Source organism: Cryptotermes secundus, unplaced genomic scaffold, assembly GCF_002891405.2.
Source record: "Cryptotermes secundus unplaced genomic scaffold, Csec_1.0 scaffold1155, whole genome shotgun sequence".
Classification (NCBI taxonomy): domain Eukaryota; kingdom Metazoa; phylum Arthropoda; class Insecta; order Blattodea; family Kalotermitidae; genus Cryptotermes; species Cryptotermes secundus.
This window is the reverse complement of record NW_019739981.1, coordinates 5,681-16,571: the sequence shown is the minus strand read 5'-3', so window position 1 is coordinate 16,571 and position 10,891 is coordinate 5,681. Positions and strand designations below refer to the sequence as shown.

The window sequence follows — 10,891 nt, the reverse complement described above, 5'->3', positions numbered from 1 at the left end:
TCGCATGAAAGGAGAAGCCCGAACAGTCAAGCGCCGCCGTTGCAAGTGGGTGGAATTTTACCTACGTTCTAAGTGCCTTCACAGATGGCACAGTCCTTAGGTGCATGTATAGTATACTTTCCTACTGCATTCTTTACAGATAATTTGAGAGCTACATGCTTCGTCTCCATTCACTCGAAGGAAAAATTGTTCCCGTAGCTAGCTGAATATGAAGCAGTGGTAATTGGTAACAATGAAAATGCTTTTTTCGCGAATTTTATCTCTGCCGTACAATTAACAATGCAAAATTATCGTTCCGGTGTTTAAAATGCTTTGTTTAATGAGAGAAAAAATTTTGTCAGAAGTGGGATTCGAACCCACGCCCACAGAAGTGGACTGCGACCTGAACGCAGCGCCTTAGACCGCTCGGCCATCCTGACTACTTTTGTACTGCTCTGCGTCCTCATATATCACTCCGAAGTAACGACTGGCAAACTATCCACTTTTCTTTGGTTATTCAGCATATTTATTAATTTATAATATTTCTTACGCAACTTAATGATCTGTGATGAGTTATTTGATATATAAAACTGTGTTCAGCTTCATTCTTTGTAATATATAGATAACAAATGCAAACACAGTTAAACCTACAATAGGTCAGAAGTGGCCTCAGTACAAGGGACTTAGTCCCATCCTACTAGCAATAATAATAAAATAATAATACAGTAATTTACCCAATACTACCGTAATTCCACCGCAGTAACTATGAGCTTTTTCACGTCACCATGTTTTGTTCCCTACCTGTCTTTACGTGTTGACAGTCAAGGGGAAATCCTAGCAGACCCAAGTAAAACTGACTGATGGAATCCAACTAGAAAAGTGACCAGTTCAGAAATTTCAGCGGTAATTTAGAGAAGATGTAGGCATAAAATACACCTATTCCTGTAATAGGCCGTGGGGGCCCGTAAGGTTCTGAAATGCTGAGGCTCCCACGTGGGAGCTTCAGCATCTTAGCATCTCAGAGCCTCACCGCCATCTGTGAGCCGATTGTCTAGGACAAGGGTCTCCAAACTACGGCCCGCGGGCCACATCCGGCCCGCGAAAGAATTTTGCAGAATTGCGCCAATTGAACTAATTCTCCAATGAGTACAGGTAAAAAAATACTTGTTCATAGATTTCAAATTCATTAATTAAGATTGTGTTTAAAATATATTGATATTCCATATTATGTTAATATTAATATTATTCACAGTTCTACTAATTCTGGACCGTATACTGCGCGGTATTTCTTCGTACTTGTTCGGCCTCGATCGGCAAGTGTTTCTTCACTGTGTTATCCACCAACAAGCACTTTGTGGAAAACACGTTGATATGAGCTCGTGTTTTAAAACCTGTTATTGCTATCGTCAATTTCATTCGCTGTCATGCACTTAACCATCGCCAGTTTCGGACTTTTCTCGAGGAATGTGATTCGAGCTTATTGATCTGACAAATACTGCAGTCCGATGGCTTAGCCGTGGAAAGGTTCTTTCGCGCTTCTTTCAGCTCAGGAATGAAATTGATATATTTCTTACCGAGAAAAACCATCACGAACCACTTTTATCAGATACCGAGTGGCTTTGGAAATTAGCATTTTTTGCTGATCTGGTGAACCATATGAACAATTTGAATTTAAAGTTGCAGGGTGAAAATAACTTAGTCTGTAATTTATTTGCACTTATCAAGGCATTCAGAGCAAAGTTGATACTTCTGGAAAGCCACGTGAAAAATTGTAACTTTGTTCATATGCAATACTGTGCAGAGTTGCATTAAAAGGGTGAAGCTGAATTTCCTTCCTCGTTTGCAAATTTAGTCATTTCAGATTTGAAAGAACAATTTCGGAAGCGATTTGCTGATCTGGATGCCAGTGTCAGGAAATTAGATTGTTTCAAAATCCGTTTGACTGTGATGCTGCAGATGTCCCAAGTCAAATTCCAAATGGAAATTATTGAACTTCAGGAAAATTATCATATTAAAGACAAATACAGGAAGGAAATTTGATCGACTTTTATAAATTTCTGAACTCTGAGAAATTTCCAAACTTAAAGAAATCTGCTTGTAAATTTATCTCCATTTTTGCGACGACATATCTGTGTGAACAAACTTTTTCCCAGATGAAGTACATTAAGTCGGAATACAGGGCAAATTTATCCGATGAACATTTAAAGTCGCTACTTGTGATTAGCGTTTCAAAATTTGAACCTCAATTTAATCAGAATTTAAGAATGGAAAAAGAGTTCCATCATTCACATTAATTGTTATAATTTGTGATGAAAATATGAGCATTTGCTACTACTGTCTGTTGCCATTAATATACGACAATTTATTCTCACGTACTTTGTATTTATTTTATGACATTCTGTGCTTTCAATAAAACTCATATACCTACAGTTATTAATTTCTCATTTTATCCGGCCCGTTGAAAGTGCTGAATTACCTAATGTGACCCGCGTTTCGAAAAGTTTGGAGACCCCTGGTCTAGGACAGTGTTTCTCTACCTTTTGAAGCGCAAGAACCAGTAAAATGTCCGAAAAAATTCTACGGACCACTAAGCTATGTAGGCCTATTTTTTAAAGCTATGTTATATTACCAGCATTAGGGACATACTGTGCCATTTATAATACATGGTGTTTCAAAAAGAGCTTTACAATTTGAAAGCGTATATAAATTTATATAGAGGACATACACAACGTTTTGAACTGTCATAATGCAGCAAAACACACCGAGTTTCAGGCACGTGGTACTGTAGTACTCAATATCGCCACGGCGAGCGTTCCCGCAGATGAAATCAAGATGGCTACTTTCACAGGTGCAGAGTTTGCTCGTTGTGTTTTTTTGGTTCGAAGAAATGAAGTCTGCTACACAAATTCAAAGGAAATTTTGCACTCAGTATCGCAAGGAACCTCCCAGTAGGACTACAATTTACTTCTGGCACAAGAATTTTGTTGAGACCGGATGTTTTGTGCGCCATGCCAAGCCACCCGTTCGGCTACGTGTTTTCTGACGCTACAGTGGAACAGATTATGGAGAGCTTCGTTCGAAGTCCACGAAAGTCAACGCGACGTGCGTCTCGGGAAACTGGTATTCCAAATGTTACTGTGTGGCGAGTGTTACGAAAACGTTTACATTTAAAAAGCGTACAAACTATCCATCGTTCAACAGCTTACGGATGCAGATAAGGTGGTTCGTAAGGAATTCTGTATGCAGATGTTTCATCGGATACAAGACGATGAGAAGTTTCTGGACTCCGTAATTTCCAGTGATGAGAGCACGTTTCATGTCAGCGGATGTCACTGTCATGTCACTGCAGGATCTGGGGCAGCGAAAATCCACGTGTCACCGTGGAACATGTTCGTGATAGCCCAAAGGTGAACGTGTTTTGCGCCCTCAGCAAAGGAAGAGTGTACGGCCCCTTCTTCTTCATGGAGACGACCATTACCGGTAGCGTATATCTGGACATGCTCCAAGAGTTCCTCATTCCACAATTATTCTAAAATGACCAAGAAGGACGCATTCACTTCCAGCAAGACGGCGCGCCCCCTCATTACCTTGGAGAAGTGCGCGAGTACCTCAACACCCGTTTCCCAGGTCGGTGGATTGGTAGAGCGGCGCCGATAACATGGCCACCTCGTTACCCGGATATTACTCCGCTGGATTTTTTCTTATGGGGATTCGTTAAAGTTCGAGTGTTCGTACCACCTTTGCCTGCAAATGTCGTTGAGCTCCGAACTCGAATTACTGCCTCAGTTGCAGAAGTGGCGCCAGAGATGCTACGTAGCGTGTGGCAAGAGACTGACTGCAGGTGGGACGTCTGCCGCATTACCAATGGAAGTCACATTGAACCATAACTATCCGAGGTAAAACTCGGCGTGTTTTGCTACATTATGACAGTTCAAAATGTTGTGTATGTCCTCTGTATAAATTTATATAAGCTTTCAGATTTGTAAAGCTCTTTTTGAAACACTCTGTATAATAAATCTAGAAGCATGTTCTGAATACATATGGTAGCATAATTAATTAAACTGGAAGTAAACTATTAAAAGTGAATCATCATTGATCGAAGTTTTAATCTTTATTAAACAAATAAAGAATATGATATAATTATGTTACTACTTAATTTTAATGAGATTATTGGGCTTGTCGGCCCTTACAGAGTTCCTGGATATCTGGCTCAATATTGGTTAACTTCCGTCGAAGATCGGCACTCACTCTAAGACGATTTCTATATTTTGTTTTTAATTGAAGGAGCGACGAAAGTCCTTTCTCACAAAGATATTGTGACGCGTTACCTTCCGTCCATCGCCGCGCAACAGCTACAATGGAAATTGTTGAGTTCCAACAGCGACAAATCGAATACAAACAGACCGTTGCGAAGGAACGTTCCCGAGGCAACGGATTGCCGAACACGTGAGTTTGGAATAGGCACTTCCGTAGTAACACAAAGAACAGGGAGCCGTTGCGTAGACAATAACGCGTCTCCCCAGAAATGAACTACAGAGAGTTCGTTGCGCTCGTTACGTAACAGCGGACAGTAGAACCGAAACAGTGAGGAATGGTGTCTGGTATCCAGTCCGGAGAACACCTAAATAAACCGAGAGCTACAGAGAGAGAAGAAGACAGCAAGAAGAGACAGTCTTCAGAAAGCCGCCGCCAGAGACAGCTGAGATCCAATCACGGCCAAAGATAGTTGAGACTTCGCATCTGAGTACTGGAGTATTGGAGAGTATTGGGCTAGAAGCCAAGTGATATTGCAAACGATAATAATTGTAAGGTGTGTAAGTGTGAGTGTCCAATAAAGATTCCCTAATTCCGAGACCCACGTAAAGTTATTTGTCGCGTGACATACCCAACACGTGACAATGTGTTGTTGAAAACTGCATGACGATTTTCAATGCTTCTGTTAATTAATTCGGGAAATTCACTTCCCACTGAAGGCGAGATCCAGAATCTGACCAAGGCAAGATCACGGAATTGCATTTTAAGCCAATTGTCACTTGAAAACTCAATTAACTGTTCTTTCCTCGATAACGAAAGGTCGTTCTCGTGATTTTGTTTTATGCCTACTTGTTCCCACCGTAGCGCCACATATGAGAACGCATGCACTGCAACCACAATCGTGCACTAAACTTTGTCTCTCTAATATACTCCCGGTATCCCACCAGCATTGCAATAGCTGTGAGATCCTAATTGACAGTAACAATTGCTGAACACGTCTGAACCACCTGAAACAGAGATGCAGATAGAACAGCCATACACGCATGAAAACATTAGTTGTACAGAGAACACTGAAACAGGAAGTGAAACACTCGATACTGCCACCAGGGTTGGGGCGGATTTATTTTTAAATCTTTGCTGTGAAAGCTATTGAAGAAAGTAGCTACACGAAGCACTTCGCCCCCAGTATTGGCAGTGACGTAATGCTTGCACACTGTGTTGGTGCATGTAGCAGCCGTAGTGGCTATTATTGAATTTCTGCCCGCATCTGGAGCTCTCGCCGTCTTACAGTGTTTAACACTCCGCTGACTTCTTGCCCGGTTACCCGAAAGATCGTTACCCCGAACAAGGGGTAAAGGGAAATTCCTCAGTTCCAGATGGCCTCAGCTATTCATTTATTCTTGTTTTATGAATATGAGGATATTGCGGTTATGTTTTTTCTTCCCCCACTGGAATTTTCTGCTCAGTCCTCGTTAACTTCAAGTGAGTTTTGTTGCAGTCGAAGTGATACTGGGTCTGATTCCGTCCCTCTGGTTTTCCCCCCCTCGGTTTGCCACTGTTACAGTCCGTTTAGTCAGCGCACCAGGGTACACCAGACCTTGTGCAGATAACCTTGCGGAAGAGAAGTCCCGCATGTATTTTAATTTCCCACTGACGTATGCTTGAAAATATAATTACTATGACACAGTTCCTCCATACTCAACTCTCACCACCTCCTGAAGTATGCAATAATCCTGACCAGGCAGCACCCTATCACACCCTCGATTTTTAACTTTGGGACTTCGTCCCTATATCAGAATTTGAGTGGCTCCAGAGTAAGGCAATTAGTTATTTAGGTAGTTTATTTATAAACAGTAGTGAGAACATTTCTAACTAGGCTTCCTGTTGGCCCTGTTACAGCACAGAATGGCTGGCAAATTGGTCCATTCCCTTCTAAAATATTCATCTTAAAATCACATTATCACGAGTCACTGGGTTACGAAGATGCAGATTTTATATAAATTAGTACATATGGGGTCTAGTGATCAGAGTTCCTGGCTACAGATCCAGAGGTCCCAGATACGATTCCCGGCGCTACCAAATTTTCTGAGAAATAGTGGGTCTGGAACGGGGTCCAGTCAGCCTCGTGAGGATAACTGAGGAGCTATTTCAAGGAAATACGGCTCCGGTCTATAAAACCGAAATTAATGGGCATGGGGAACCGTTGCGCTGACCACGTGACACTGTCTATCCGCAAAAGTTGGCACTAACTTCGCGGACAAGCGGCAGTCGCTCGGTTGGTATAGTTCGCTTATGGACTCAAGCCACGGAGTTCAGTTGTTTTTTAGTAGATATGTCGAGTCGTTGAAGCAATTTGAAAATATCGCCAATTAATTACACTTCGTTATTCCCCATTGATTTATAACGAGTAATTTCATTGGGTGCTATTAGAATTTCCGTCTTATCATGACTCCTAAAATCCATTAAGTTACAATTTTCGCTTTAGAAGCCGGTGAACATAAGCAGTACTGCCCTCCCCCCACCAACCCCTTTTGGTTAGAATCTTCCACAGCAGTAAAACCTGAATTACATTTCAGTTCTACATGTCAGTAAATACTGTGTCAAACTTACTGCGCACAGCTCTATTATGAGCGAAATTCCACAACTAAGCACACCTTGCCATATCTACAAATGCTAAAAACCAACAGAATGAACATGCGCTCTTTGCAGTCCGAACCAACTGAACGCTGCAATCTTTCAGCTGTAATTAGTTCATTATACCAATAATATGTCGGGCATGGTCCGCTGTTTCTTTTTTCTTTTTTCCTTGGCACTACAGCCCCATTGGGCCTAGGCCTACCTCCATGAACTTCTCCGTTCACTTCGGTTTTTCTAGATCTTAGACATAGGATAGGACTCTGGGCGGGTGATCAGCTCGTCGCAAGGCCTCTACCTGTACACAAACACAGAAAAACGCACACAAACATCCATGCCCTGAGTGGGAATCGAACCCACGATCCAGGCTTCCAAGCGAGCGAAGACAGTGCACGCCTTAGACCGCTCAGCTACCGTGACCGGTAGGGTCCGCTGTTACCAGAGGTATATTTATCCGTTTTGGGAATTCGCTCTAAGCCCGTCTTTGTGACTGATTGTCACGAAACAGATACCTCGTAAATGGACAATATTCAACATGATATCTCATGACTCATTAGAAATCGTTACAGGTTTGTTTGCCGAGGCTTTATCGTGCAGATCAGCCGAGCGATAAAGTTTGACTTAAGTTGCAGAGATGTCTAATTCAAATGCCGATTACTGGGCCATGTTTTTGTGAGGAAGCTGGTTTTCGTGATATCCCTCTCTTCCTAGGTCATGCCTTTTTCCATGATATCCCTCCGAATCCGCTGTCCATCACCGTTCTTACGCGGCATCGACTCAAAGTGCCTTACAAGAGGCAAGTGTCATACAGTTATCAATCTGTCACACATATGGCGACTTTATCACATAAAAACAAATTGTCTGAACAGATACTAGTCAATCAAAACTTATTGAAATCAAACAGCCGGCGCATATCAAAGTTCACAACGTGGCAGCCTTAGCTTCCATAGAATGACGAAGCTGGAAATTGTTAGTTACAAATAAACCAAATGCCTATTGGGACAGAAACGAAGTGAGCATTTCTGTCTTGTTTACAACTACCCCACCTGCCCTTCAGTTAGCCCCTATGCTCATCCCTTCCCCAAGAAATAACAAGCCATAAATCAAATCAGCTATCCCTTCTAATTTAATTTTACTATACCAAACGAGACCGGGAAATTGTTGGAATCGTGTATATACTAGGTCATTCGATTAAAACTTGTCAGGTAGTAGCCTGATAGCGATAACTTGATTAATTTTTAATTAACTATGTTAAACTCCCTGCCAGTGGAAATCTGGTGTATGACTCGAGCGTTGATCGGTGTCCCTAAAGTCTACATCAGAGCGGAGTGCACCGAAACAGAAAATGCCGTGAGGGAAAACCACAGTTCGAGTACATCAAATCTGCCCTCTGTTACGTTCCGTAAAGTGACACAGACGAAAGAGGAAACAGGATGGTCTAATTTCGATATCACAACTGTGTGAACCAAATTTCAAGCCTTTATCACCGATATGCCTCCCAGTAACTGCACCAAGGAAACAGAAGGCAAGCTTATTTAATAAAATTTGATAGTAAATAGGATTCCATTCAGTCATTCTTATTCAGCTAATAGTTATTTGATTTCACACAGACTAAAGCACGGGGTAATTCTATTATCTGGTCAAGGACACTACTTCGTTATTCCACCACTCATAAATCTGACTTCATATGGAAAAAAACAGTCCATAAGATCAGCAATCTTTCCGTAACTATGGCTGCACTATGGGTTGGAGAGAGAAAGACTTCTAATTTATTTAATTTTGCTCTTGCCATGTAACTCACAGCTCACAAACTTGAGTCATTTTGTGGACATTTAACAAGATGTCACTGTAGAGAAAGAGTCCATGTAGTTTTTCAGGGACAACTGAAAGCTGGTTAAAAACTGGGAGCATTATACGAATTGCAGTGGATGGTGAATACCCTGTCTTAGACTCTCCACTGAGGTGACACTGAGTATAGAACAGAAAGTGTATCAATGAATGTAGTACAATATTCCACACTACACACACTTTACATTATTAATTACATAATTAATTTTCCCAAACAGTGAAACACTTAGATGATCTGAAACTCACTGGAGATCAAAATATATGATTTCAATACTTCAGACAATTACACTTTATATTAGACTCACATTAGAAAAATCAATATAAGTACAGCCTTCAATACTTTTTCAATATTTTAAATCTTACACATACTATTCTCCCAGTATGTTTCATCTAACCAATGCTAACATCATCAGGGATATAGCTTATACTTAGGACCTTGGGTTGCAACACCTCCATCTTCAGGGTTGAAGAAAGAGCCAAAAAACAAGGTCTGCTTGCCACCAGCTTCATGCTGGTTTCTTGCTTGGCTTATTCTTTAGTCCTGAAGATGGAGGTGTTATGTTCCTCCAAACTGCTCGTTTCAGTGGACTACATGCAGTTATATTCCAGAAGACAGAATTCTTCATACCCACTGTTGTGAGAACCTCGAAGTGAGAGATACCAATGACAGTGTTAGCAATGGTCAGAATAAACTAAAATTTAAAATACCGTATGACTATTAAAAGTTGTATTTGATGGAATACATGGATCTATACATCAACTCCCCCATACATCTTCATGATGTAGTGCTTAATTAATTAAGCAGAGGGGTTTTACATTTACCTTATTTTACAGGGTACAATAAAACAAATTAATATACAGTAGGCATTCTTTGCTCTGTATGTATCACATGCACCAAGGTGACATAGAGATTGAACCAACTCAGGCACTATTGGGCAATCTGGGGCAGTTTTGGCAGAATATTTAAGGATGGTAAAATACTAGAAGCATTTCATAAAGAGGTTAAAATCTCAATTAAACACAGTTACCATCTCCCATTCTAAATTCAACAGATGTGCTTAAACTTCACCATTTTTCGACCTCTGTATACAAAACAGGACCGTCTCTGGTCTAGTGGTCAGAGTTCCTGGCTACGGATCCAGAGGTCTGGGTTCGATTCCCGGCACTACAAGATTTCTTCTGAGAAGTAGTGGGTCTGGAACAGGGTCCAGTCAGCCTTGTGATGATAATTGAGAAGCTATTTCAAGGAAATAGTGGCTCTGGTCTAGAAAACCGAAATCAGCAGCCGTGGGGATTCGTTGCAATGACCACATGAAACCCTCTATCCACTAAACCTGGCACTATCTTCGCCAACAAACAGCGGTCACTCGTTCTGTATAGTTCGCTTGCGGACTAAAACCGTGGAGTTTGTTTTTATTGTTTTTGTATACAAAACAGAATATAAATTGCTTCCCATTAAAGATAAGGAGACAATAAAAAAAACTTTCAACAGAACTGTCCATTGTATGGAACATGCACAAAATCTGTAAAATTCAAACACAGGACTGGCTATAGAAAAAATTACTCAGGACACTGGAATATATTTGTCATGTGTTAAGTGACTAGACACAGGGTTCGGATTAGTAATCAGATTTATTGGACTCTTACAAATTGTGACTACAAGTAATTATGGCACCATTGCTAATCTTCGCACGCTACAGCTCACTACAGCATGCACTAAATCTTCTAAGTCTCTGGTGTCTTCTCCAGTTGTAGCTTGGTAACAGATCACAACTTGACTCTTCATGGCTGCAACTACTGGCCATTGACTCCTAGCCACATCTGGCCTCCACTGGCTAGCACTTGCTTCTGCCCCATCTACAGACTGCTAATCACTCCCTACTCGACTAACTGATTGGTTTCAGTTCTCCAAATATAGCCTCTGCACTGTCACAACAGAGAACACTGCTTCCTACAGTTTCTGTTGTTGTGTGCATAACTGTTGCTATGATGATGTATGAGGGTGACTCAAATGAAAACCTTAAATTTGTAATAAAAAATCGAAATTTCACGCCATTATCCTGTAAGTTGGTAAGCGTGCTACAAACAGCGTGCAGAATGGCCTGTAGGTTGCAGAATAGTGCAGATGCATGAACACCGTCACAACACCAGTATAAGATGGCTGCCCCACTTGAGA

General features: G+C 41.2%; 1 non-coding gene across 1 annotated transcript; it reads right to left on the bottom strand.

Moving 5' to 3' along the window:
- Positions 1-335: 335 nt before the first annotated feature.
- On the bottom strand, positions 336-419 carry Trnal-cag. The gene has a single exon. It is a non-coding gene; the product is annotated as a tRNA-Leu (tRNA).
- Positions 420-10,891: the final 10,472 nt, after the last annotated feature.